Consider the following 27,869-nt stretch of genomic DNA (forward strand, 5'->3'; position numbering starts at 1 on the left):
AGACTGGCAGCGGCTTCTCCAAGGCTGCAGGCAGGAATCTCTCTCAGCCCTGTCTTGGAGATGCTGCCAGGGAGGGAACTTGGAACCTTCTGCTCTTCCCAGAGTGGCTCAATCCCCTGAGGGGAATATCTTGCAGTGCTCACACATCAAGTCTCCCATTCAGATGCAACCAGGGCAGACCCTGCTTAGCTATGGGGACAAGTCATGCTTGCTACCACAAGACCAGCTCTCCTCTTTAGCAAGCTCCCCCCCTTTTTTTAACTTACCCTGAACCACGTCTGGACTGGTTCAAGCATCAAACTGGGCCAAACTGGTTCGAGGGATATACTTCTAAAGGGTAAAGAATCCCCTTTACAAGTACAGGGGGTGGGGGACTCTTTCAGGGGTAATGGGCGGCTGGGTGGGGGCAGGAGTAAGTAAGTGTAATGATCTGCCTTGGTTGGCTGCCCAGCAGCTGCGAAAACCACTCTTTTCGAAGGGGAAGGGAGAGCCGGCAGACAGGAACAGAGATGGAGAGTCATCACAAATGTTGCCAAAAGTCAACATCGGGAATTCCACAGGATCAGGGGTGAACACAAATCATGGTCTGTCACAACAAACAGGGCCAGAGTTCCAGGTCAAGGTTGCTCATGGCAAGGGCTGGTCACCACAGACGTTATTTCCAGCACAGACCCAGCTTTCAGGCTGCTCGAAATAGGCAGTGTGCTGAGAGCTTCACCCTTCATTGCAGCTGGGTCTTGTCAGGGAGATGCAGCCGGCTCAGAGCTGGAACACCTGTTCCTTCTGGCCAGCCTCTCTGACCTACGGCGTCCCTCCCTCTGAGCCTGTACTCTGGCCAAATGTTGCTGTCAAGGATCTGGGGCAGGCACCTTGACTTCAGTGGCCTCAGAAGCTTCATCAGGAGGAGGGAGGGAAGGAGGCAGAGGGGCCTGCAAGCCTGTCAGCTCTGGCTCTGCTGAGTCGACCAGAGTTCCAGCCTGCTCCCCCTGCTCTGGGTCTTCATCTGAGGAATCCTCCTCCACTGCCCCCATGGGAGTCATCACAGTAAGCTGCTTACCTGCCCAGTGAGGGAGCAGCTGCTGGTGCCAGCACTCACCGCTGAGAGGGCGCGCGGTGGCAAATGGCAGAGCCAGCAGCTGCACTGCCCTGTAAGCAGCTCACTTACTCACTTGCCACCCTTGCCCAGCCCCTTTATTGTGCCAAACCGATTCGCCTCAACCAGGCCCGGTTGGTCGATCACTGTCGATCATGGACCAAACTCCGCTGGTTCGATCCGTGATCGAATCGACAAACCGGCACCAATTCGAGGCAAACCAGTTCGGCATGGACTGTTTGTGCACGCTCCTACAGGGAACTAGCTTATTGTTGTTGTTCTTTGTAAATCACTGTGAGGACTTTTAGTTGAAAAGTGATATAGAAATATTCATAAATATGCTTCATCTCCCTCCCTCCCTCCCTCCCTCCCTCCCATATGTTTGTGGTGCGCACACACACACACACAAGTATGAATCCTTTGCGGTTAAATTGTGATACATACCATAGTAAACAGCTTTGAAGTCAGCTCTTTAAAAAAGTTTTGACTTAGGGCCATGGGAGATGAGTTGGCAGCAGATTGGTGTGTTTAATCCTGGATGTGTCGCCACCATGGAAAGTAACACCACATTAAGTTGCTGCCCATACTACAAAACCTGCTCAATAAAAAGAATGTGGCAAGCTCACAGGAAATATGCAGGTGTAACAGGTGTGGGGGTGGGAGGGAAAGGAGGAAGAAAACCATCTCTGTCCCTGTGCTTTTTCCTGGATCTAGTTTGCATTGTTTTCCTCCTTTTCAGCTAGATCTCAAGATGTTTGGCTACAATCCAGAGAAAGTTTATTCCACTTAATTGATATAATTTGTATTTTATTGTGTTCTCTCTGGATTGCTTAACTGTAGGCATTTAACTTGAGAAAGCACCTTCTGGCTTGTTTCTCATGCTCAATAGCACTTAGCAATAGCACTTACATTTATATACCGCTCTATAGCTGGAAGCTCTCTAAGCGGTTTACAATGATTTAGCATATTGCCCCCCAACATTCTGGGTACTCATTTTATCAACCTCGGAAGGATGGAAGGCTGAGTCAACCTTGAGCCCCTTGGTCAGGATCGATCTTGCAACCTTCTGGTTACAGGGCGGCAGTTTTACCACTGCGCCACCAGGGGCTCATATAGGTAGTTTGTTTTGTGCTAATGAATTTAAAAATGTTTTGTCACTTGATTTGGGGAAAAAAATCATTTGTGGAGAGTTAATGTTGACCTCTCCACCTTGGTTGTAAGTCTGATTTGTCAATAGAGGAGGAATCTAGCTATCAATAAGTCATGAAGATTATATGGAACCTCCATGTTCAGAGGCAGTATAGAATGCCAGTTGCTGGGGAGCTACAGCTGGAGAAGGTCTCATGCTCTTCCGGTAGGCTTCCTGGAGGCATCAGGTTGGCCATTGTGGCAAGCAGAATGCTGATCTAGCCAGACATTTGGATTGGTCCAGGAGGGCTCTTTTTCTTCACTCCCCCCAATTTGAATTGATGCTGCAATAAAAGCTTGCTTCCTCAATCTTTCTTATATTACCTATAGTGCCCACTAGATGGCACTGTGCCATACCTGTACTTATGAAAAACAAAGCATAGCATCATACTTCATCTGATCATTGGTTAGTTTAGCCCAGTATCCTGTCTCTGATAGTACCTGTCAGTGTACATGGAGGAGAGGCAGTATGCCTCTGAAGAACAGATCCTGGGGGCACAGAGTATATGAAAGGGCTCCTGTCCTTAACTCTTGCTCATGTACTTCCTGGGGACATCTAGCTTGTTGCTGCTGGAAACAGAATGCTGGCTTAGACAGATCTTTGATCTGTTACATAAGAGTAACATAGGAAGCTGCCTTCTACTGAGTCAGACCATTGGTCTATCTAACTCAGTATTGTCTTCACAGACTGGCAGCAGCTTCTCCAATGCTTCAGGCAGGAGTCTCTCTCAGCCCGATCTTGGAGAAGCCTGGGAGGGAACTTGGAACCTTCTGCCTTCCCAGAGTGGCTCCATCCCCTGAGGGGAATATCTTACAGTGCTCACACTTCTAGTCTCCTATTCAGATGCAACCAGGGTGGACCCTGCTTAGCTAAGGGGATAAGCCATGCTTGCTACTACAAGATCAGGCAAGAGAGGGTGAGTTCATTTTGCAGAAGTTCATGGTGGTGGTGGTAGTAAAAAAGGTGGTAGGAAAAAAGAAAGATTCAGATCTGACCACTTGTAAAGGCATAGAGATGTGTACAAAACAATTTTTCTTATTCATTTTGAATTTTAATCATATTCAAATCTGGTCCAAAAATTTGATTTGAATTCTATTCAAATTCGAATCGATTCGACCCTGTTTTAAATGGTGCCTAATGGCTCTTGAATTGAATTCGAATCAAATTTCAAAAATTTGATTCAAATTCAAATCAAATTGCCCTTTTAAGGAGTGATTCAATTTGAATTTGAATCACTTGAACCACCCAGATTCAGGTTGAATTGACTCAAATGAATCAATTAGGAATGATTTGCACATCCCTATAAAGAGAGTATCTACTCCCCTTCTCTCTAGATGCAGCCTTGCTTCCTTTCCCAATCTGTTTGATTCTTGGAAGGGAATTATAATGATCAGAAGACTTATAAATCTTGGGCAGTGCTCCCTGAAACAGGGCTCCCCAGATGAGTTGACAAGAATGCCCAAATCCCTAGCCAAAGTCCATTGCAGCTAGGGACTTCGTAGTCAACAATATCTGGGAATCTCTGTTACAGGGAACACTGTTAAAGGCCATTGAGTGGTCTTTTCTGTGCTTTGCGAGTTCTCTCTTGGAGTGTATGTTTGCAGGAACTTTTGGTGTGTTCTGGAAATCAATGCATTCCTGTCTATTTCTCCCAATTTATTGTTCTGATTTGTCCCACACTTTAAAACCCACGAGGTCCAATAAGGGAGCAGGGCTTCAGGACCCAGAGAGCTCCCTGTGAGCTGGTTGCTCTGAGAAACATCAGAGGGGGAATGAGACCTTAAATGCTCCCAGGCCCAGATTGTAGCACAGCAAGGTAAAGCAGCTTCAGGACCCTGGAGAGCTCCCTGTGAGCTGTTTGCTCCAAGAAACATCAGAGGTGGAATGAGACCTTAAAAGCTCCTAGGCTCAAACTACCGTTCTCAGGCTCCATTACCCTTCCTGGATCACAGAGAGATATAAAGGGACAGCCCTCCAGCCTGGAGTCTAGCACTCACCCTCCACTACAACATTTCTCTCTTCACCCTTTGCTGGTGCTGGTGCAGAAGAGGGCAACCAAGATGATCAGGGGCCTAGAGCACCTTTCTTATGAGGCAAGGCTACAACATCTGGGGCTTTTTAGTTTAGAAAAAAGATGACTGCAGGAAGACATGATAGAGATAGATAAAATCATGCATGGTGTGGGGAAAGTGGGTAGAGAGCAATTCTTCTCCCTCCCACATCACACTAGAACCAGGGGTGATCCCATGAAATTGATTGCCGGGAAATCTAGGACCAACAAACGGAAGTACTTTTTCACACAACGCATAATCCACTTGTGGAATTCTCTGCTACAAGATGTGGTGACAGTCAACAACCTGGATGGCTTTAAGAGGGATTTGGATAACTTCATGGAGGAGAGGTTTATCAACAGCTACTAGTTGGAGCGCTACAGGCCACCTCCAGCCTTAAAGGCAGGATGCCTCTGAGTACCAGTTGCAGGGGAGTAACAGCAGGAGGGAGGGCATGCCCTCAACTCCTGCCTGTAGACTTCCAGCAGCATCTGGTGCACCACCATGTGAACCAGGATGCTGGACTAGATGGGCCTTGGGCCTGATCCAGCAGGGCTGTTCTTATGTACAGTCTTGGGGGAGTGTGAAGTACTTGCTGTGGAACTGGCTAGTGTATCTTGGGTTTGGGCTCAGTTTTTCTGTTGTCTAACCACCGCCACCACCTTGTCTGAGCTTGTGCTTCCAGGCTGATGCATCACCTATGCTTAAGGTCACAAGAACAGCCTTGCTGGATCAGGCCTACCCTTTTTCATGAGATTTCCACAGATGCCCCAGGAAGTCATACAACCAGAAGATGAAGGCATGCCCCCTGTCCCACCACTGTTCCTCTCCAACTGGTATTTGGAAGCATCCTGCCTCTGAACATGGAAATAACCTATAACCATCGGAATAGTAGATAAGGGCCAGGTTCACAAAATTATTTGAATCCAGGTTTACTGTGTTACTGACATTAGCATGATTGTATGAACCCATTCCAACGTGAGAACTCCAGATTCATCTTGGGCCATGGCATAAACAACCTTGGTGTGGGTTGGGTTCACACAACCACACTAATGTTGGTAACCCACGTTAAAGCTAGATTCAAATGATTGTGTGAATTAGACCCAGGTTTGTTGCTGACACCAGAGCAAAGTAATGAGTTTCATTGTTTGGGAACCAGAAGCTCTCAGTCCTGCACAGTGATGGATCAGAGTGCTGGAAATGGGGTGCAATTTGTAATATCTATTTATGTATGTTTCTTTGTGTGTGCTTTTAAAAACTAATTAAACTCAGTCTCAGCTGAATTAACATTTAGAAGTTTCCAGCAATCAGTAATTTGCCCATGTACCATGTTCCTTCCACAGCTGCAATTTGGGGTGGCAAATATTCAGAAACAGAGATGCTGTCTTTTTTGTTATGTTTTCAGGATTGTGATTGAGAACAATTGGCATCTAATCATCCTTAATGTATCTCAGACAGCAGATTTGGAAACCTGGATATGATTTTGTCTCTTAACAGCCCCCTCCTCCCTGCTTTTGTGCTATTTCCAGATTAGGTTTCTTCGTACAAAATTCTACATTAGGAAGGAAAGAAAAGAAGTTACTAGCAGGGGAACAAAGGAGACAGGAGACCTCAAAGAACAATACACGAATGCTCACTGAGCTTCAAAACTGCATAAAGAGAACCCCGCCAGATCAGACCAAAGGCATATCTAACCTAGTACCCTGCTTCCCACAGTTATGCCTTTCTTTTAGGGATGTGTGAACCAGTTTGAGGTTGAGCTGGTTTGCCGTTGAACTGGTCCAGCTTGAGGGCTTGATTTTGAGCTGGACCAGGCCTGGTTTGGTTCCTGCCCTTTCTCCGGTGGCGCTGGCCATTTTTTAGACTGCCACACATGCACCATGTCCATTTGCATGGCCTGGGTAATGACCGGCTGAGTGATTCTAAAATAAATTAATAAAATAAATGTTAGAACCTTGAACTGGCTCGAATTCAAGCCAAGCCGGGGTGTTTGTTTGGTGGCACAAAACCCAACATGCCCAGTTCTGTTCGAGTTCAGTTCGAACCGAGCAAACCAAACCGAGCAAACCAGTTTTGTGCACACCCCTATTTCAGTTCTCTCCTTTCCTTTCCCTATAGCCCTCCTTTCCTGTTTTCCCCAGCAACTGGTACCCAGAGGCAGACTGCACTTGAGCATGGAGGTTCCATTATTAGCTACCAAAGTGAAGAGCTGTGCTTGACTTTGGTTCTTGATATCATGGGCATATCTAACCATACATCATGGATGTATCTAATTAGGAACATAGGTCCATGAACAGAGACCATGGGCATACTGTATCCTTTTGTAAGGTGGACTAAAAAGAGCTCTGCTGGACTGGATCCAAGACAAATTTAGTCCAGAGCCATGCTTCCCACAGCTGTGCCTCACCCACTGCTGTCTGACAGACTCAGCAATTGTATTCACTGGTAGACTGCTTCTAAATATGGAGGATCCATTGGCCCATCATATCTAAAAAACATTGAAAGGCCAGTTTGTCTAATAGCCTTTTAATGTGAGATTGTGCCTGTGGCAGATGATGTTACACTGCCTGCACACGGCACAGTATATCAATATAAGCATGCCACTCTTCTCCTCCCCAGCAATGTTTAGATGTCCTTCTGACCCCAGTGGCCCCCATGCCCGATGCCCCCGCCATTCTCCTGCCAAGCTGCAGCCTTCCTGTGCTGCTGAAGCCCCAGCCACAATCAATTCCATGCTTTCAAATATTTATGAAACATTGATGCATTTTTTCTAAGTTTCAAGTTGTAGCATTCATGGAATTCAGTTTTATTAGCTGGAAAGTCAATATTTTTGCTTCACCATCTTCGGTCTACATTCATTCCAAACAAGGCATCAGTAGCAGAAGCAGCGGCTGATGGCTCTTTGACCAGTTCCTGTTTCAGCTGCTTTGGGGAGTTGGCTGCAGAGGAGTGGGAGCAACAGAGGAAAAGATCGGGGGGAGGAAGGAAGAGAGGGAGGGAGAAACAGAGGAAGGGAGGGAAAGAGGGAGGGAGGGAAGGAATGGAAGGAAGGAAGGGGGAATAAAAGAGAGAAAGATCAGAGGGAGGAAGGAAGAGAGGGAGGGAGAAAGAGAGAAAGGGAGGGAGGGGAATAATAGAGCAAAAGATCAGGGGGAGGAAGAGAGGGAGGGAGAAACAGAGGAAGGAAGGGGAGGGGAGGGAAGGGAAGGGGAGGGAGGGAGGGAAGGAATGGAGGGAAGGAAGGGGGGATAAAAGAGAGAAAGATCAGGGGGAGGAAGGAAGAGAGGGAGAGGGAGGGAGAAAGAGAGAAAGGGAGGGAGGGGGAATAATAGAGCAAAAGATCAGGGGGGAGGAAGAGAGGGAGGGAGAAACAGAGGAAGGAAGGGAAGGGGAGGGAAGGGGAGGGAGGGGAATGATAGAGTGAAAGATCAGGGTTGAGGAAGGAAGAGAGGGAGGGAGAAACAGAGGAAGGAAGGGTAGGGAAGGAAAAGGGAGGGAGGGAGAGAGAGAGGGAGGGAGGGAGAGAGAAAGAGAGGAGGGAAGGAATGGAAGGAAGGGGGAATAAAAGAGAGAAAGATTGGGGGAGGAAGGAAGAGAGGGAGAAGGAGAGAGGGAGGGAGAAACAGAAGAAGGAAGAGAAGGGAGGAAGGAAGCAAGGGAGGGAGGGAGAGAGAAAGGAAGGAAGGAAGGAAGGAAGGAAGGAAGGAAGGAAGGAAGGAAGGAAGGAAGGAATAATAGAGTGAAAGATCAGGGTTGAGGAAGGAAGAGAGAGGGAGGGAGAAAGAAAGAGGGAGGGAGGGAGGGAGGGAGGGAGAAAGAGGAAGGAAGGAAGGGAGAACAATAGAGTGAAAGATCAGGGGGAAGAAGGGAGAAGGAGAGAGGGAGGGAGAAAGAGAGGAGGGGAGGGCGGGAGATAGGGAGTGAGTGAGTGGGAATAATAGAGCAAAAGATCAGGGTTGAGGAAGGCAGGGAGAGGGAGGGAGAGAGAAAGAAAGAGAGGAAGGAAGGAGGAAAGAAGGGAGTGGGAACAATAGAGTGAAAGATCGGGGGAGGGAAGGAGGAAGAGAGAAAGAGGAAGTAAGTAAGTGGGAATAATAGAGCAAAAGATCAGGGGAGGAAGGAAGAGAGGGAGAGGGAGACAGAAAGAGGGAGGAAAGGAAGGAAAGTGGAGGGGAGGGGAAGAGAAGGGGAGGGGAGAGGAGTTACGCAGGCTGTCAGGAAGGGAGTGGAATAATAGAGTGAAAGTTCAGGGTTGAGGAAGGAAGAGAGGGGGAGGGAGGGAGGGAGGAAGAGAGGAAAGAAGGAAGGAGTGAATGGGAATAACAGATTGAAAAATAAGGGGGAAGAGAGGAAGAGAAAGAGAAAGGGAGGGAATTAGAGAAAAAGAGAGAGAGGGAGGGAGGGAGGGAAAAAGAAAGAGAAAGGACAGAGGGAAAAGAAAGAAGGAAAGGAAGGAAGAAAGGAAGGGGGGAGGGATGGAGGCAGGAGGGAGAGAGAAAGAAAGAGAGAAAGTATCAGAAGAAACAGAGGAGGAGCTAGTCTGGCAGACAGCCAGAAACCATATGGCAAAGGTGGGCCTTGTTTGCCTTTGAAACCATCTGGACTGGGGTTGTGAAAATATGGGCATTGCTGCTTGATGGGAGACATGAGAAGAGAGCAAAAAAAAATAATGAATGGCTCTGTTCATGTTTCTCATGAACAATGCTGGGAACCTAGGAAGCTGCCTTCTAACAAGTCAGACCCTTGGTCTAGCTAGCTCGGTATTGTCTACGCTGACTGGCAGCAGCTCTCCGAGGTTGCAGGCTGGAGTCTCTCTCATTACCTGGAGATGCTGCCCGGAACTTCTGCATACAAGGAGATGCTCTACCACTGAGCTATGGTCCCACATAGCAACACCAGCTGAATTAATAACCTAAGCATAGAAGAGAAGGAAGACAGAACAGAGGTTTTCTGACTGTGAACAGACAATTTTTTATCTGGAGCAAGGGCAAAAAAACTCCTTCAAACTGGTGTTAGCCCTTATCTAGCCACTTGGTAAGTGTTGAAACCCAACAGAAGATGGAGGGTTCCAGCCATGGATTCAGTCCCATGGGGGTGTGTGAAAACTGCATCACGTTTGTGCTACTGGGTGCAGAAATTAGCTTCCTGAGAAGCTCAGGTACCTTTTTTTTAAAAAAAAGAGGAAGTTGCTAGTCCTTATGGTTCTGATGATATACTTGAGAGTGTGTGGGTGGGTGATATCTGGAGAAATCTCAGCAACAGTGGAGCTGCCGGAGAAGATTTGCAGGGGTGAAGGGGTTTGGCTATCTCTTTCCCTTCTTGTGGCTTCAAGAGGAACAAAGCATAACCATGCACACACATTTGCGCAATATTGTTCTTCTTTTCACTCATCCACCTGCAGCTGCAACACACCTGGCTCGGGCTGGAAATATCTGGCCTCTTAATGGAAGGGAAGCATCAGCTTTGGTAGAACTTGAGGTGGTCTCAGAGCTTCTCAGTCTGTTGATTAGTCTATTGCTTCAGGGGTTCCCAGTCATGACTAACTAGCCTGAATCTTGCCCACTGAATCTGACCATTAGTTCATCTAGCCTGCTATTGTTTCCTCTGACTGGCAGAAGCTCTTGGGCAAAGAAGGAGAAGGAGGAGGAGGAGGAGGAGGAGAAGGAGCAGAAGGAGAAGGAGGAGGAGGAGGAGAAAGAGGAGGAGGAGAAGGAGGAGGCAGCAGCTCTGGACACCTGGCTGCTCCCTCTAAAATCCTTTTAGCTGAAAAGGATGGAAGTTGAACCGGAAGCTTCTGTGTGCAAAACAGGTGTTTTCTGGCACAGAAGTGGCCGAGAGCCATTTGGTTGGGGCATTATATTAATGTAACAAACAAACCAACCCAATATGGGAGTCGTAGCCAATCTTGGCTTCCTGGAGTATTACTGAAAACAGACATTTGCCATGTGCCTGTTTCCAGGTGTCCAGGTGCAACTGAGGTGCACTTCTTCAAAATGCAATCCGCAAAGCAGCTCTGAACTCCCTTCTTTTGTGCCTAGAAATGTCACTGGCTTTTGCCGGAGGCACAATTGGAGGCAAATGTGGAGGTTCTCAAGCAAAACATCCGAGGCTTATTTTAAGGAAAGCGAGGAGAGTTTTGAGAAGGCTAGTGAAATCCTGCCATAATAAGGAAGTCAGAATGGGGATTTCCAGAGGATTCAGGCCAATTTTGAGCCTCGCTGCGGAAACCGCTTTGTGAATATGGATCTCCACTGTGCTTCTGTGAGGTCATTCATATGACTGGCCGGGCAGTGTGGGGCGGCAGGCAGGCGGGGACACCTGTTAGGCTCACCTTCCCCCCACCAGATGACCAGGTTCTTCTGTGCCCGAAACGTTGAGCTCTGGAGGCTGGGACAATAAATCCCAGCCTCCTGAGTTCCCACAACACATGGTGTGACATACTCAATGCATTGGGGGCATGCTAGGTCGGCACCCATTTCTGTGTCCACTGGGGCTAAACACAGCCCCAGTGAACACATAAGCCGTTAGTTCAGATTGAAGGAGTACTCACTGCTTTAACTTCGGCTGACAGCAGGGTCTGAAAGTGGGGCTAGGCCCCCGGGATCGAGCCTAACCCACAGGCTTTTAACATGCAGCCTAACCCTGGCTGGGTATCCCTAACCAAGGTTAGGCTGCACGTGAGAACAGCCTCTGAGACTATTCACACAATCGGGGAACCACCGGGCTTGGGTGCGAGCCCAGTGGTTCTTCAGCGGGTAATCCGCTAAACCTGCCCAAAAAACTACTCCACAAACCCAGTTTTTTGAAGCATGTGTTGCCACTGTGTGGCTCTGCGGTGTGGCAACTCATGAGTAGACCCCTGACTGGGGGGCTTAAAAGCTCAGGGGTCTCTCCAGCATGCCCTGAGCACTCACGCAGGGCATGCTGGAGTTTCCAGGGGCCGCATGGCCCCCAATCATCCCAGTCCCTGCTGGCTCTGTAACAGAGCCGGCAGTTGTGTGAGCAGCCACTTCGGCCACCTGGAGCAGACTGCCTGCTCGTATGCGGGGGGAGCAGGCTAAGCCCGCTCTCCCTGCTAACCCTCCCCAGGTGGCTCCCACTGATTGTGGGAACCGCCTCTGTGTGTCAAACCGGGAAAATACCTGAAGGACTTCCAATTCCCATGGAGGCAAAGACTGATTATATTGACTCCGTTTCCTCCTCAACACCAATGCTTATGATCACGCACACAAAAATTAAGGGGTCTCCAGCGGCTCTGCTTTTACTAGCAAAATATAAACAAAAATTAGAAAAAGGGGAAAGGAATCCCAGTTCTAAAGTGGGTGATGACAGAAAGGGGTGATATCTACCTGTCTTGCATCTTTGCCTTGAGTTGGAACCAAGAGCTTGGAGATCAGCAGTTGAGGAAGACTCCAAGCCCCGAGATTTGTGGCTTGCAAGGAACTGAGGGTCCCCAAATGAGAACTACAACAAATATTTATATACCACTTTTCAACAAAAGTTTCCAAAGTGGTATACGGGGGGGGGGGAGAGAGAGAGAGAGAGAGAGAGAGGAATAAACAAACAAGCCTCCCTGTCCCCAAAGGTCTCACAATCTAAAAAGAAACATAAGATAGACATAAGATAGACACCAGCAACAGCCACTGGAGGGATGCTGTGCTAGGGATGGATAGGGCCACCTGCTCTCCCTCTGAGAAATAGAGAACCACCACTTTAAAAAGGTGCCTCTTTGCCCAGTTAGCAGGGGCAGTGATTTCAGCTCAGAGATTCTCAGGCTTGGGAATCTCTAGGACTCATCCACACAATGAGGTCATTCACACAATCAAAAACCTACCCCAGTTTTCCTCCTTTATTGATTCCACACAATCACTTCTATCCAGGTTTTCTTCTTACCTTGCTTCCACACAACTGAAAATTGGGAGCACACACAGCTCCCAAACCTGGGTAGAACACAGTTTTTGATTGTGTGAATGACCTCTATGATTCATCCATGCTATCTGCTGGTCAAGGTGACAAGAAGGGAGTCGAGGTGATAAGAATTGAGGCAGTCTCAATCTCTGGGAACAGGGGTTTGGAGGTCAATCTATAGGGATGTTAGCCAAATTGGCAAGGCTAACCAAGAACATGAACGTTGAATGACTAGTAGTAAACAAAAGTACTAGTTTCAGGAGAGGTTTTGTACCTGAAAGACTGAGCATTGTTGACAGAAGGGTTGAGCACCTTCTACCTCCTGATCTGGGTATCTATGAAGTCCTGCAACGAAGCTTGCTGTATACAGATAGCTTAGCTCACCTAAAATTAAAGATGACGATGGGCACAAGGGTGTTACCCACTAAGGATAATTTTGTGAGCCCAACCCATTCAAGTGTTTCACCCTGTTGAAGGACCTGGCTGCACAACCTCCCTCCAGCTGTTGTTGTATTACAACTCCCATCATCCCTGACTATTGACCACCATGGATGGGGATGATGGATGTTGTAGTCCCACAAGAGCTGAAGGGCTGAGGTTGTGCAGCCCTGGTCTGTGGGAATGCTATCTTCATTTGCTCTGCTATGGCCTGCTCCTACACTGATTTGAAATCTGAGGGGATGCTCTTTCTTTCGGTTGAAGATATACTGTCTTTGCTGGAGAAACTACTGCCTGGTGAAAACTACTCTTTTTCTGGGGATGATGGGAGTTGTAGTTCAACAGCAGCTGGAGGGCAAACTTTGCCCACCCCTGGTCTGCATTCACTGGAAGCAGTTCTCAAAGGTTACAGGTAGGAGTCTCTCTCAGCCCTACCTGGAGATGTTGCCAAGGACTGAATCTGGGACCTTCTGCATGCAAGCATGCAGATGTTCTATTGATTTATGGCCCCATCCCCTAAGGGGAATATGTTACAATGTTCACATGTAGTCACCCATCCAAATGCAAACCAAAGTGCAAAGCTTAGCAAAGGGGGAAATTCATGCTCACTAACCCAAGACCAGAGGTTGTTTTCACAGCCACAGATTCCTGGGTAGATGGAAGTTAAGCAGGAATCTGTGGTCATCTGGGACACCAGGAGTCTTCCCTACTCAGCAGCTCAAATCCTGGGTAGCCCAGTTCTGCTACCCATGTCAAAAGTGAGGTAGGACAAAAAGAGAGCTGTCCTACCTTTTCCTTTTGGTCCTCTGTGCTGCTGGCATGGCTTTTACGGTTTCCAGGGAGCTGTCAGGCAGGTGGAGCATAGAGTCCTCTGGCTTGCAGGGCCAGGCAGAGCGGAGCTTCTGCAGTCCTGAGGGCTGCTTCTCTGCTGCCCCCACAATGCATTGTGGGATATATTGAGGCCCCAGCTCCCAATCTCAGCAATGGAGAATGCCGGTGTGACATTCATGTGAGTGCATAAGCTGCAAAGCCCAAAGTAGGAGCAGGCCATCTGGGAGGCACATGTTAGGAGTGTGCTTCCCCTCCAAGCCGCCCCCCTATGGTTGTGAGAATGACCCCAGCTCTCCTCCCCTGGGAACAGGTGGTCTGAAAGCAGGCTGCTGAATGAGCAGACCTTTAAGGCAGAGATCCATTCATGTCCAGCAGGGCTGTCTTGGGATGCTGCAAAAGGAGAAAGCTCTTGCGAAACTGGAAGGGGAGGAGGGAGAGGGAAACTCTTAGATGGCTCCAGCTTCAAAGGGCTGGTTGTTCAGATCCGCTTCTCTGTACTCAAGGGCTTCAATGACTCACCTGAACGGTGCTCTTTTCGCACCCTACAGAGCAGAAACAAGCTCTCCTTTTGGAAGAAAGGTGGCAAAGGGAAGCGTTTGAGCAGAAAGAACAGGGAGACTTCTGTTGTCACATTGAGGCAGGTGTCCGGGTTACAGCAGGACATGATGGTCGGACAGCAAGGGAGTCACTAACTCCTAAGGGAAAGGTCACGGAGGCACTTGGAGCAGAAGATGTAAGTGTCTAATCAACACCCAAACAGACAAGGACCACATTCTTGCTTCCAGTTGTTATTTTTCTTGAGGGATGTTTCTGAAATTTAATGCTCCTCAACGGAATGATCTCTGGGTTTGAAACTTGGCTATAAGTTAACCAAGTGGCTATCTTGGTTAAGCCGAAACCTTGGTTCACTTTCATGAAGGCTGTGCCAAATATTCATGTGTGAATCTGAACCATTCACCTTTGTTCATCTTGTTTGTATTCTGTTCACAGCTGTCTGTTCCTCCAACCTGCTGCTTGGGGTACATATTCCTTCTTTCTTTCTAATTATGTGACACCAGCTTACCAGAATGATACAGTCAGCATAGTAACACTGTGATGCCACCCAGCCAGATTTGGCTAAAGAATGACACAATGAGGCAGTTCTCACGATTAGTGGAAAGTGGGCTAAGGGAGCTTAGCCCACTTTCCATGGACCATGGGAACCACTGCTGGCAGGAGAGCCTGGTTTCCCCAAAGTGAGTAACCTGGTTAAATACCCCTCCCCTTAGCCCAGGTTAGCGAAGCGAGTGCTCCGCTAACCCAGGTTTTCCAATTGTGTATTGCCATGGTGTGGTTCTGCTCCGTGGCAACACACAAGGAGACCCCCATCGGGAGGCTGCAAGCAGCTTCCCAGGCTTGGGGGTCTCTCCAGCATGTCCCCCGTGCCTGCTTGGGGCATCCTGGAACTTCCTGGGGCCGCACGGCCCCGATCCTTGCAGTCCCCAACGGCTCCGTGATGGAGCTGGCAGTAGTGTGGGTGGCCGATCCAGCCACCCAGGGCTGCAGCCTTGATTGTCTGTGGGGTCTCCCCACAAACCCTCTTACGGTGGGTCTCACCGATTGTGAGACTCGCCTCTATGAATTCAATTCAGAGAGAGGGCAGAAAGCACTGGGCTTCAGGGAAGGAAAAACATGGACGCCATGCTGTGAGCATGTCACCAAAAGGTGTGCTTTTTACATGGCATGATAATGCCATAAGCCAGGGGTCCCCAACTTGTGATTCTCTAGACATTGCTGAACTACAAATCCCATCATTCCCAGCTACATTTTATTGTATACAATTCCACTGTGTGAAACAGGATGCTAGACCTGATAGGCCTTGGGCCTGATCCAGCAGGGCTGTTCTTACGTACACAGATTCCGAACCCCTGCCATAAGCAATGCCACCTTTCCAGCTTGGCCTTAGTGATGGTCAACATTCCTTTCAGAGAGCCAGCGTGGCATAGTGGTTAGCCTAACCTGCCTCACAGGGTTGTTGTAAGGATAAACATAACCATGTACACTGCTCTGGGCTCTTTAGAGGAACAGCAGGATATAAGTGTAACTATATAACCAAATAAATTTGTGGGAGGAATACATTCAGGAAGTGCTGTGCAGATAAAGTTCATAATCCTGAGTCCTGCCCTGGATCTTTGAATCAGTAGTACATCTGTTCCAGCTCCTATGTATGTATATTGGTAGGTAAGTATGTAAAATATTTATATCCCACCCCTTTAGGGCAATGATGATCAGGGTGGCTCTTAACACCCTCCTCCTAGCCATTTCTTTCCTTGGGAAGATAATTGGGACTCCCTTCTCCCATCCCTCTTCATGCCAGGCAAAGGGGAAAGACAGAAAACCCTATTTTGTCTCCTATCTCCTCCAGGCTGGGGGTTTAGCAGCTGCAAAGTGCAATGTTCAATTATCCCAGATCTTAGTATGTGTAACAGCCCTTATCATTGATCTCAGAAACGTCTATCCTCTCTTAAATCCTGCCAATATTTTCTATGTGTTTCTCTCTCTCATGGCATTGAATTTCATCGCCTGATCCTAGGCTGCATACCAATATAGCTCCCCCACCCCCTGCAAACCGCCGCCCCCTCTGAATGTGCTGGTCATTAATTTCATGGCTAGTTTATTTATAGAGCACAATGTTGCTTTTCTGTCTTTCTGTAGATAAGCATGTAGCAGAAATTCCGCGGAGGAAGAGGGAGAGACCTGAATGCAAAACAATAGAATGGCAAGAGAAGGTGGGCAAAGGACTGTGGGAGGTCATCCACACAATCAAACACTGAGGCTCTTCTCACGATTAGTCCCTGCACACGAGGAGCAGTCTGCTCTGGGCGGCCGCAGTGGCCACCCACATGCGCTAGCACACAGGGCGTGCTGGAGAGACCCCCGAGCCGGGAGGCTGCTTTTCAGCCTCCCGGCCAGGGGTCTACTCATGTGGCATGGAGCTGTGGCATGGAGCCATGCCTTGGCAACTCATGATCGGGAAGCCCAGGTTAGCGGAGCATTCACTCTGCTTACCCGGTCTTAGGGGAGGGCTACTTAAGCCGGTCACCTGCTTAAGAACCACCGGGCTCACAGCCTGGCCCGGTGGTTCTCACGATGGGATGAAATCGGGCTAGCAGAGGCTAGTCTGATTTCGTCCCATCGTGTGAATAGCCTCACTGTATTCTACCTGGGTTTGGGAGTTTTGTGTGCTCCCAATTTTTGGTTGTGTGGAAACAAGGTAGGAGGAAAAACTGGGTAGCTTTTCCTTCTTCCAAAAACAGAATCAAGGGTGTTCTGCTGAGAGTCCGGCTTGCTCCCAGATGAGGCGCCCCAGCCTCTGGATATCCCACAATGCACCATGCTCTGAGTGCCGTACATTGAGGGATACCCCCATGAATCAGGCGCTCTAGGGGCCCAATTCTGTGCATGCTCAGGCTGTAAGCAGCCCGAACACACAGAGGACCCCGGTGTTGGGTTAAGGGTGCACCTGTGTCCTTAACTCCTGCTAAAAGCCAGGGTAAAAAGTAGGGTTAGGCAGGTGGGCAGTGCCAGGCACTGCACATGAGTAGCCTAACTCAGGCTGGGCTGCCCTAGCCTGGATTAGGCTGCTTGTAAGAACAGCCTTACATAGGAACATAGGAAGCTGCCATATACCAATGGAATCAGACCATTGGTCTATCTAGCTCAGCATTGTCTACACAAACTGGCAGTGGCTTCTCCAAGGGTGCAGACAAGAATCTCCCTCATCCCTATCTTGGAGATGCCAGGGAAGGAATTGGAATCTAGATGCTCTTCCCAGGGCGGCTCCATCCCCTGAGGGGAATCTCTTCCAGTGCTCACACACCAAGTCTCCCATTCATATGCAACCAGGGCAGACCCTACTTAGCTAAAGGGACAAGTCATGCTTCCTTCCACAAGACCAGCTCTCCTCTCCTAGCCTTAGTAGGTGTAGAATAAAACTTTAAAATCCTTATGAATAAAATACTTACATATGCTGTAACCTTACAAGTGATGTCTGTTGGTCATGTACTGCCTTTTGCCTTCACTCCATTAGACCAGTCTTTACCCAGAAGAGTGAAGATATAAGCCTCTGTCAGAAAACACATCTGTAACCATTAACCGGGGCAAATGCCTAACTAAGGGCTCAGGGGTAAAAACACTGAGTCCCCAGCCAGAACCAATTGGGGTAATGTTAGCCCCTGGGAATTGTAGTCCTCCTATGCCAGGGATGTCTAATACAGGGATTCTCAACGTTGGGTCCCCAGATGTTATTGGACCCATAATCCCTAGCCCCAGTGACCTTTATTGGGGATTATGGGAGCCGAAGTCCAATAACTTCTGGGGACCCAACATTGAGAATCCCTGTGCTAGAGATCCCTGGCATAGATGATTCTCAGCCCCTCACCAAACTACAGTTCCCATGGTTCTTTGGAGAAAGTCAGGACAATTTAGACTGCGATGTAGAAATGCACTAGGTACCTCTATTTGGGTCTGCAGCAAAGGTGGATGGAAATATTTTATTAAAGGCTCTCTCTCTCTCTCATTTGAAATTTAATAAGATCACAGAAGATCACCCGCTATACATCCCCCAGGCTCAATGGATGGTTATATCAGAGCAATCTAATTGGTACAATATGCCACTTTACGCAAACTAGATTATGAAAATTAGCTATGCTAATTCAACCTGGTTATGCTCAGACTTCAAGTCTGCTTCTCATACAAGGCAACAAGCAAAAGGGAAATGGACACTCTTATTTCATTCTCTCCTCCAATTTTTATTCTTTAAAAAAATAAGTTAGAAGGATATGGAGGGAACAATTAAAGACTCACACCCAATATTAGTTAAGAGCAGAAGACAATAATGTACCGTGCCAATGCACCCACCCCCTGCTTTCTTAAAGCTTTATTGGAAAGGGTAAACCCATTCATGCATTGATTCTTGAACTTAGATGACCATTAGTAAGTAAATGTTAATCAGAGAAAGCCAAGTGATGTTATTCTTCTGTGATATCCCTGATTAGGGCTCTGAAATCCTGGCAGTCTGCACTCCTGATGGGGTGTATCATAAAGAGTCCAGGTGCGGCTCGTGAACGCACCTCCGGGGGGTGGGGGGGCTTCTTTAACTGTAAACGGAGCCGGTGCTCCATGCCGCCCAGCAGCCCCCATGGCGGGGAATCGCCTCCACCACTGACCTGGCTTCCACGGAGGTGAGCCCCCGCCAGCAGCCAGGTGAGTGGAGGAGGTGATTCCCTGCCATGAGGGCTGCTGGGAGGCATGGAACACCGGCTCCGTTTACAGTCAAAGAAGCCGCCTGCTGCCCCCCCCGGAGGTGAGTTCACGAGCCGCCCCTGTAAGAGTCTGTAGCAGAGTGACAAGTTAGTTAGCTTGATGAGGCAGTCAGCAGCACCAGGTGGGACCCTATTGGTCGCTTGTAGGGGTGTGCAATTCGGATTTTCGGGTGATTCGGCTCGGACCCTCAGAAGTTTTTTCTGAGGTGTGAATTCTCATTCTATCATAGCAAATGAGATTTTTTTCAATTAAACAACTCTCATGACCCCACTTTCACTTTTTCACACTTTCCTTTACTATGAATAATATGAGGAAGTAATCAATTTAGCACACTTCACCTTATGAAGACAAACCTCATACAAATAAATTCACCATAATTCCCACCTCTGCCCAATCACTCTTAAATTGGGAATGGGTGGTAGCCTCCAGCCATCAGGCACTATCTACCAGCCCACCCCACTCCTTTGGGGCAGATCCACTTTCTGCCCCCAATCTGCCCCAAAGACACCCAAACTTCAAAAATTCTCAAAAAATCAGCCCTCTGCCCAATCCCCCTGAAATTGGTGTGGTAGCCTCCACCCATTAGGCACTACCACTCCACCCCACTATTTTGGGGCAGATCCACTTTCTGCCCCCAAACTGCCCCAAAGTCACCAAAACTTCAAAAATTCTCAAAAAATCAGCCCTTTGTCCAAACCCCCTGAAATTGGGGTGGTAGCCTGCACCCATTAGGCACTACCACCCCACCCCACTATTCTGCCCCAGATCCCACTTTCTGCCCCAATATGCCCCAATCTGCCCCAAAGACATGAAATTTTCAGAAATTTACCAAAAATCAGCCCTTTGCCCAATCCCCCTGAAATTGGGGTGGTAGCCTGCACCCATTAGGCACTACCACCCCACCCCACTCCTTTTGCCCAAATCCCATGCTATGCCCCCAAACTGCCCCAAAGTCACTAAAACTTTAAAAAATCGCCAAAAATCAACCATGAACCGAATCACCCGAATTTTTTGTGCCTGAAATTTGGGTGATTCGGCTCGTGCCCGAAAAAATTCGGGGGACATCGGGGGTGATTCGGTTCAGCCCCGAATCACCCGAAATTGTTCATTTTGGGCACAGATCGTTCTGTGCCCGAAATTTTTTGCACATCCCTAGTCGCTTGTGCCACCTGACTCCAATAAGCAAGTAGCTGCAATCCTACCTAGTTGCCCTCTGCGATGGTGGTGCTGTGGTGCAGGAATGAGCAGAACAATAGCACTTTTCTCCAGCTAACCGCTACAGTAATGTAGATCGTAAGGCACATGGATTCCAGACAGTCTCCATTTCTGGGTTTTAGACCAGGAACATTAGCATTTCATCAACGCTGATGGACTTACAGTCACATACTCAGATTGTATGTGCACTGAACATAATATAACCCACCCATTTGGGCATGGGATGGAGGGTTGGAAAACTCCTACCTCAGTAGCAGCACATGACCAGAACCTCTGATTGGGTCAGCCAACCTAGGAAAAAAGCAATTAAGTGTCTTAATGAGTGCTAGGAAACAAATAAGTAAATAACAGCATCTGTTCTTGAAATCGGGAACTGCAAGCATGGAAAGTCTTCCAAAGGCTTAGCAGGCTTTCCTAGCATGGTTTGCGCTGCCAGCAGACTGCAAAGCTTCATGACGTCAGCAGGTGCCCTCTGGTTGTCCACAAAGGAGCCGCAGGCAGACCCACCCCTGCTGAAAATGCTGCCGTTTCAAGACCATAGAGTGTGCTTTGCAGAGTGGCATGTCCATGGACAGCAGCCCCTGTAGCCAGAGCTCTCTATCATTTCTGTTGGAGGTAGGGCCTGCTGGGTCTGGTGGCTGTATAGAAGAGATGAGTGAGTTCACATGCCTAGAGAATCAAGATAGGAGATATCTCCTCTCCTACCTTGGTTAAAAGCAGAGTAGGAAAGCTAGGTTATCCTGCTTTGAGCAACTTGAGCTGGAGGGATTTTTGTGAGTTCATATGATCATGAAAACAAGGGTGGCCTCCCTCCTACCCTGATTCTGATGATTGTGTGAACCAGGCCAATATGTGAACAGGGCTAATGTCTGATCAAAGAACCAACAAGGTGCTAACCACAATTAAATGAAACAAGGGGGCTATTCCCACGATTGGGGAAAATCGGGCTAGGAAAGCCTAGCCCAATTTTCCCTGATTGTGGGAACCAACAGGCTCAGCTGCAAGCCCGGTGGTTCCTAGGCAGGTAGCCCGCCTAAGTGCCCCTGCCCTTAGCTCAGGTTTGCAGAGCGAGCGCTCCACAAACCTGGGCTCCCTGATCATGAGTAGCCGCGGCACAGCAACTCATGAGTAGACCCCCGACCGGGAGGGGAAAAGCCACCTCCTGGCTCCAGGGGTCTCCCCAGTATGCCCTGCACGCTCACACAGGGCATACTGGGGCTTGCGGGGGCCACGCGGCCCCCGAGCTCCCCAGCCCCCGCCTTGGAGCCGGCAATTGTGCGGGCGGCCGATCAGGCTGCCCAGGGCTCCCTTCCCGCTCACTGCAACAAACCAGGTCTCACGGATCATGAGACCCGGTCCAAGGTATAATTAGGAGGAGACATTCTGAATGTCAAATACACATAACACAGATGATTCATTAGCTTCATTCTTGTGCAAAGGATATAAGGAACCACCAGACAGTGCTCTTGTTACAATCACCCCTTTTCCAAGTCACTGAGATGTTATTAAGGACAAACTACATGTTACACTGGAGATCCATGACTGGGCCGTCCAACGTGTTGCTTTAATGTTAACCATGCAGGCCAGGGAGCTCAAGTTGGATCAGAGCAGCAGCACTGAACAGGTATTAAACTCTTCTCCTGATCTAAATAACCCCCTCCATAAGAGGGATCTGCCTCAGTGGGGAACAACATCAACTACAATAACAACACACACACACACAGTCCCACCCCCAGTGGACAAATAGCAATTTCAAGGGACATCTGAGCCAAAAAAATCATACAGGATGGAAGGATCAAACACTGAGGCTCTACACACGAGAGAGCCTCATGGGGTTGTGTGTGGGGAGTGGGCTTAGCCCGCTCTCCCCACGCACAAGCAGTCGCTCATTGCTGGGTGGCCGGATGAGCGGCTGCTTTGGTCGGGTGCTCCTGTGCCCGGCCACGGCTCCCTCAGGAGCTCTGGGGAGCGGGGCAAGGGGAGCACCACCATTCATCCTGGGTATGATGAATCCACCATCCACCCCTGGAGGCCCAGGACGGCTCGACACGAGTGTGCGGTGCCTTCCTGGGGTCCCGCCTCCCCTCTTCCCCCCACCCCAAGTGTGTCAGCCACGGCTGACATACAATCAAGCAAACAAGGTTAACAAAGCACTCGCTCCATAACCTTGTTTAAAGGAAGGGGTTTTTAGGTGGACTAGCCACCGTGGAACCACTGGGCTTGCCTGCTAGCCTGGTGGTCCTCACGATGGGGAAAAAGTCGGCTGGGCTCCCTTAGCTTGGTTTCCACTCCCATCGTGAGAATAGCCCCATCATCTTCCTTTCATCCAGTCTCTCCCCTGCATTGAATATAATAATCCACCCATTTGGGTGTGGGATGGAGGGTTGGAAAGCTCCAACCTCAGCAGCAGCAGCAGCACATGACCAGTGACATGATTCTGTGACTCTTTTTTCCAAAAGTGAAAATAAACCGATCAGAAAATCCTTGCAGGGATCTCCCCCATAAGGTCCCAAGATGAATCTTAGCCGGAATGAGGGGCAACCATGACAAGAACACCCTCTAGTGGCACCCTATATCCTACACAAAGGGAAGCAGGTAAATTCAAAGTGATGTTGGGTGTGCAGTCCTGAGAAATCTCTTTCCTTTGCTGAGGGCAAACAGGGAGGCTGTAATTAGAAACCCAGAGGGGAGGGAGGCGTAAACTCCTTAGCAATTAAAAAGCAATTAATGTTTTGCACGGCTAACTTTGCAGGGCTGTTTTCTGTTGCTGGTCACATCCGTGGCCCCTCGGCACCTACCGCAGGCACTCTGTTCCTTTTCTTTATCTCCGGCTTCTCGCTTTTACAGAAGCTGTCTGCAAAAGTTACAGTCGGAGCTTGAGATTAGGTTGCAGCCAAGATAGGCTTTACTGGGGGAGATTAGTCCATATGCTATGATGCCTTCACCTTTGAGAAGGCGGGGGGGGGGGGAATCACCCAGTTGCAGCTGAAAGGAAGCCCTTGATTTCCTGTGGCAGTTGCGTAGGAAGAAGGAAAACTTCTCCCCTCTCTTGGGGATGCCCTGGTACAGCCATGACTTCTTATGAAATACTATAGATTCAGGGGTGACTCTAAACCTCTGTGCACTGAGGCAGGATACCAGCTACTAGGATGCCAGCTGGTCTTGTGGTAGCAAACATGAATTGCTCCCTTTGCTAAGCAGGGTCCACCCTGGTTTGCATTTGGAGACGATGAGCCGGGTCTCACGATCAGTGAGACCCGGTTTGGGGCGGTGAGCAGGGAGGGAGCCCTGGGCAGCCAGATTGGACGCCCACACGATTGCCGGCTCCGAGAAGGAGCTGGCGGGGGCTGGGGGGATCAGGGGCCGATTGTCCCCCGCAAGCTGCAGCATGCCCTGCACGAGTGCACAGGGCATGCTGGCAAGACCCCCAGAGCCGGGAGGCAGCTTTTCGCCCCCCCCGGGAGCCTCCTCCTGAGTAGCTGTGGCGTGGAGCAGTGCCGCAGCTGCTCACAATCTGATAGCCTGGGTTTGCTGAGTCCTAGCTCCGCAAACCCGGGGCTAAGGGGCGGGCTACTTGAGCAGGTTAGCCGCTCAAGAACCACTGGGCTCGCAGCTGAGCCTGGTGGTTCTCACGATTGAAGAAAATCGGGCTAGCAGAGGCTAGCCCGATTTTCTTCAATCGTGTGAATAGTCTCGATATGTGTCAGTGCTGTAAGATATTCCCCTTAGGGGATGGGGGCATAGCTCAGTGGAAGGGCATGCTTGCAGGCAGAAGGTTCCCTCCCTGGCAGCATCTCCAGATAGGGCTGAGAGAGACTCCTGCCATCAACCTTGGAGAAGCCGCTGCCAGTCTGGGTAGTCAATACTGAACTAGATGGACCAATGGTCTGACCCGGTATAAGGTAGCTTCCTTTGTTCTGGTGTTCCACCCTCCTGCTCCCATTTCCTGATTTTAAACAAGGGCAGGAGGGCGTCATGCTGTCTCACTGCCACCGCAATAATCTGCCACCTGAGCTGACCATCTCACCTCACCTCATGGAAGGTCCACAGGTTAGACCAAGCTCTGGGTCAAGATCCAGAGTGCATTTTGGTGCATTTGGTCAAACTTGGGCTCAAGGAAACAAACTCAAATTACACTTCATGTTGAATCAGAAAGAAAGGTGACAGCAAGACCCCTCCATCACATCAGTTGGGACCAATGGCCATTTGACTTCTCTCCTCCCTGATCTGCTGCCCTCAGTGACCATTCCACTGGCCATTATGCCAAAGGCCATTACATCAGGATTGGCACCTGCATCTTATCATTTCCCTCTTCCCGCCCTCCACTCTTTCCCTTTTCTGTCATTTCTATAAGGTTGTAAACCATGATTTTAAATTGTAAGCTGCCTTGTGGATAGGGCAGAAGGAAGTATACAGGTTTTGAAAATAAAATAAAATAAAATGCAACACAACAAAGGCTAGTTCACAAGTGCATTTTAATCACTTGGTGCTTGTAACATCAGCTGATGACCTGCATGTGTGAATCCCATTCCCCCCTCTTTCCTTGTCCGGGGAGTAGATGGCTGTCATGCAGAAGAAGAAACAGATATGTTTTGGGTTGCTCCTGAGGGCAGGAATAAAACCAATGCCAAGGAAGCAAAGTCAGGGTAGACATTAGGAATCATTTCCTAATGGTAAGGGCTGTTGGACAGTGGAACAGTTTGCCCCATGAAATGGTGGGCTCTCCTTCTTTAGGGTTTCTCAACCAGAGGCTAGATGTCTATTTGTCTGTGATGCTGTAGCAGATTCTTGCACTGAGCAAGGGTTGTACTAGAAGACCTCTAAGGTCCCTTCCAACTTTAAAATTATATAATTCTAGGAATAGCTGGTATCCCACAAAGTCACAATCTGGTGACTTACAATCTGGATGGGCTCTTCTTTTCATAGGCAAATCTTGGCTCAGCTCCCTTTTATCTCATAACTGAGCTAGGCAGCCTCTGGGTTGCTTCAGATCAAGTTCTTAAACATTGCTGAGAAAGCCTTCTTCTCTTTGAGCTGGGTGATCCATGAGATCCCAATCCATGAGACCCAGTTTAGTTAGCTGAGCGGGGAGAGCGGGCTAAGCCCACTCTCCCCACTCATGATTGTGATGGAGCCCTGGGTGGCCGGATCAGCCACCCACATGATTGCTGGCTCCATGACACAGCCGGCAGGGGCTGGGGAGCTTGGGAGCCATGCGGCCCCCAGAAGCCCTGCGAGCACGCAGGGCATACTGGGGAGACCCCCAGAGCTGGGAGGTGGCTTTTCGCCTCCCCTCTGGGGGTCTACTTGCGAGTAGCCACGGCATGGAGCCATGCCATGGCTACTCACGATTGGAAAGCCTGGGTTTGCGGAGCACTCGCTCCGCAAACCTGGGCTAAGAGGAGGGGTACTTGAGTGGGTTACCTGCTCGAGAACCACCGGGCTCTCAGCCGAGACCGGTGGTTTTCCTGATCATGAGAATAGCCCCTTTGTGTCAAAGCGGGATGTGTGAACTGATTCAAATATGAATCGATTCAGCTCGAATGTGGCCAAATTGAATGATTTGAATTCAAATCAAATTACCCCCCAAAAGTATAATTCAGTTCAAATTCAAATTGAATCAGCCAAATTTGGATTTGAATTTATTTGAATCAATTCAACAACAATTTAGAGATATTTTGGCACCTACTAAAAATCATTAAGTTGCCTGATTGGTCGAAAAAGGTGCCAAAATAGGTTGAATTGAATCAAATTCAAATTGCATTGATTCAAATTTGAATTGAATTGGCCTGTTTCGGTCCAACTCAATTCAAATTTAAATTGAATCAGCCTGTTTCTATTCAAATCTATTCTGAAAATATGATTCATGCACATCCCTACGGACAAGGAGGGACCTTCTCCCACCAAAGATTGCCTTAATACTCAGAGCCCAGCTAGATAGTTGTGCACTTTCTGCACCTAGATTTTTAAAATGCACATGGGTGTGAAGGAACTTGCTAAATGTTGAAATTAAAAAAACAAAAAACCACACTAGTATCTGGGTAGTTTGGGGGGCAGAACCTAGAATGGGACTAAGGCGTTAGCCCTGTGTGGCCGTTTGGCTGACCTCAGGAATGGAGGCAAGCATTTTGGCTGGATCTAGCAGGCAGGTTTGGGGGGCAAATTTCAGTGGATATCAATGGGGCTGGAATTCAGCAATATTTGGCTGCTCTGGAGGTTCTGGAGATGGGGCTAGCTCAAAATCTCTCTGTGTGGCTAAATGTGCAGCTTTAAATAAATACCATAATGGAAGCAAAACTTTCATTTTCCAGTTCTTCAGCAACTAACCCCAAAGCAAAGATGTCCAACCCAAACAAAACAAAATGAAAATGAAACAAAAACATAATGAAAATGAAAATGAAAGAAAAGCAAAACAAGACATCATAAACAAACAAAAACTGAGTCCAGACTTAATTTTTTTGTTGTTCAAATGGCAACCCTGCATGTGAGCTGAGGTACATATAATCCTTGCTGGGAAAAGTGGAACCTTTGAAAGTGGTGATTTTCATATTTAGCAAGGGGAAACCAACTGGCCCTCTCCAGCCCCAACACAATGGGGCTATTCCCACGATCAGCCAAAATCAGGCTAGGGGAGCCTAGCCCAATTTTGGCTGATCGTGTGAGCCACTAGGCTTGCAGGTGAGCTCGGTGGCTCCCAGGCAGTTAACCTGCCTAAATATCCCTCCCCTAAAACCGGGTTTGCTGAGCGAGTGCTCTGCAAACCCATTTTTTAAAAAATCATGAGTAGCCGTGGCTACTCACGAGAAGACGCCCAGAGGGGAGGTGAAAAGCCACCTCCCGGCTCCAGGGGTCTTGCCAGCATGCCCTGCTTGGCTTCCGGGTGCCAATTGACCCCCGCTCCCCCAGCCCCCACTGGCTCCATCACAGAGCCGACAATCGCGTGGGCGGCCAATCCGGCCGCCCAGGGCTTCCGCCCAGATTGTCTGCAGGGAGAGCGGGCATATTCCGCTTTCCCCACAAAACCGGCAAAAGCGGGTCTCACTGATCATGAGACCCACCTCAGTGTCTTTTCTGTGGCTGTTGCTGGTACCATATTTACCTGAATAGAAGGCGACACTGAATTTGAGACAACCCCTTTAAACAGTAGAGGTGAATTACAGGTTATACTTGCATTTACTGAAAGGGAGAGGACTCTCAATTTAAGACAATCTCCTGCTTTCTAATATAAAAAAACATGGGGGGAAACCTGTCCTTGGATTCAGGTAAATACAGTACCTACTTTGTGTTTATTTTTAGATGGTGATCCCTTTTGGGACATGGAACCCATCTCTCTCTCCTTTTTCTATGTAAACCCCTTTGAGACCTTCTTTGTTGAGAAGCAGTATATACATATTTGTAGTAGTGCAGCCTGAGCCACCTAATGGCACAGCAGGGAAATGACTTGGATAGCAAGCCAGAGGTTGCCGGTTCGAATCCCCGCTGGTATGTTTCCCAGACTACAAGAAACACCTGTATCGGGCAGCAGCGATATAGGAAGATGCTGAAAGGCATCATCTCATACTGTGCAGGAGGAGGCAATGGTAAACCCCTCCTGTATTCTACCAAAGAAAACCACAGGACTCTCTGGTTGCCAGGAGTCAACACCGACTCGACGGCACACTTTACCTTAGCAGTGCAGCTTATGAGGGATTCCCTCTCAGTTTGTGAGGTTTCTGTTTACTCACCAGCATCCTCCATGTTTTCCTTCCACTGTTTGCCATTGAGCATCTCCTGTGTCCTTTCTCTGAGCAAAGTTTAAGGCCCCCTCTCACCTGGCATTTTGCAGGTAGACAAAAACCTG

At 48.7% G+C, this 27,869-nt stretch overlaps 1 long non-coding RNA gene across 4 annotated transcripts; it reads right to left on the reverse strand.

Annotated features, from left to right (window-relative positions):
• Positions 1-5,222: 5,222 nt before the first annotated feature.
• Positions 5,223-27,869, reverse strand: LOC128334694 (uncharacterized). Of its 4 annotated transcripts, none has more exons than XR_008311361.1 (7): positions 27,754-27,869; positions 20,017-20,320; positions 17,515-17,585; positions 12,516-12,625; positions 11,683-11,797; positions 11,476-11,597; positions 5,223-6,255 (listed from the first exon to the last, which is right to left on the reverse strand). It is a non-coding gene; the product is annotated as an uncharacterized LOC128334694 (long non-coding RNA). The 4 variants fall into 4 exon arrangements; XR_008311363.1 differs by having other exon boundaries at positions 11,683-11,820; XR_008311362.1 differs by having other exon boundaries at positions 17,515-17,615.

This window comes from Hemicordylus capensis, chromosome 10 (assembly GCF_027244095.1).
Source record: "Hemicordylus capensis ecotype Gifberg chromosome 10, rHemCap1.1.pri, whole genome shotgun sequence".
Classification (NCBI taxonomy): Eukaryota; Metazoa; Chordata; class Lepidosauria; order Squamata; family Cordylidae; genus Hemicordylus; species Hemicordylus capensis.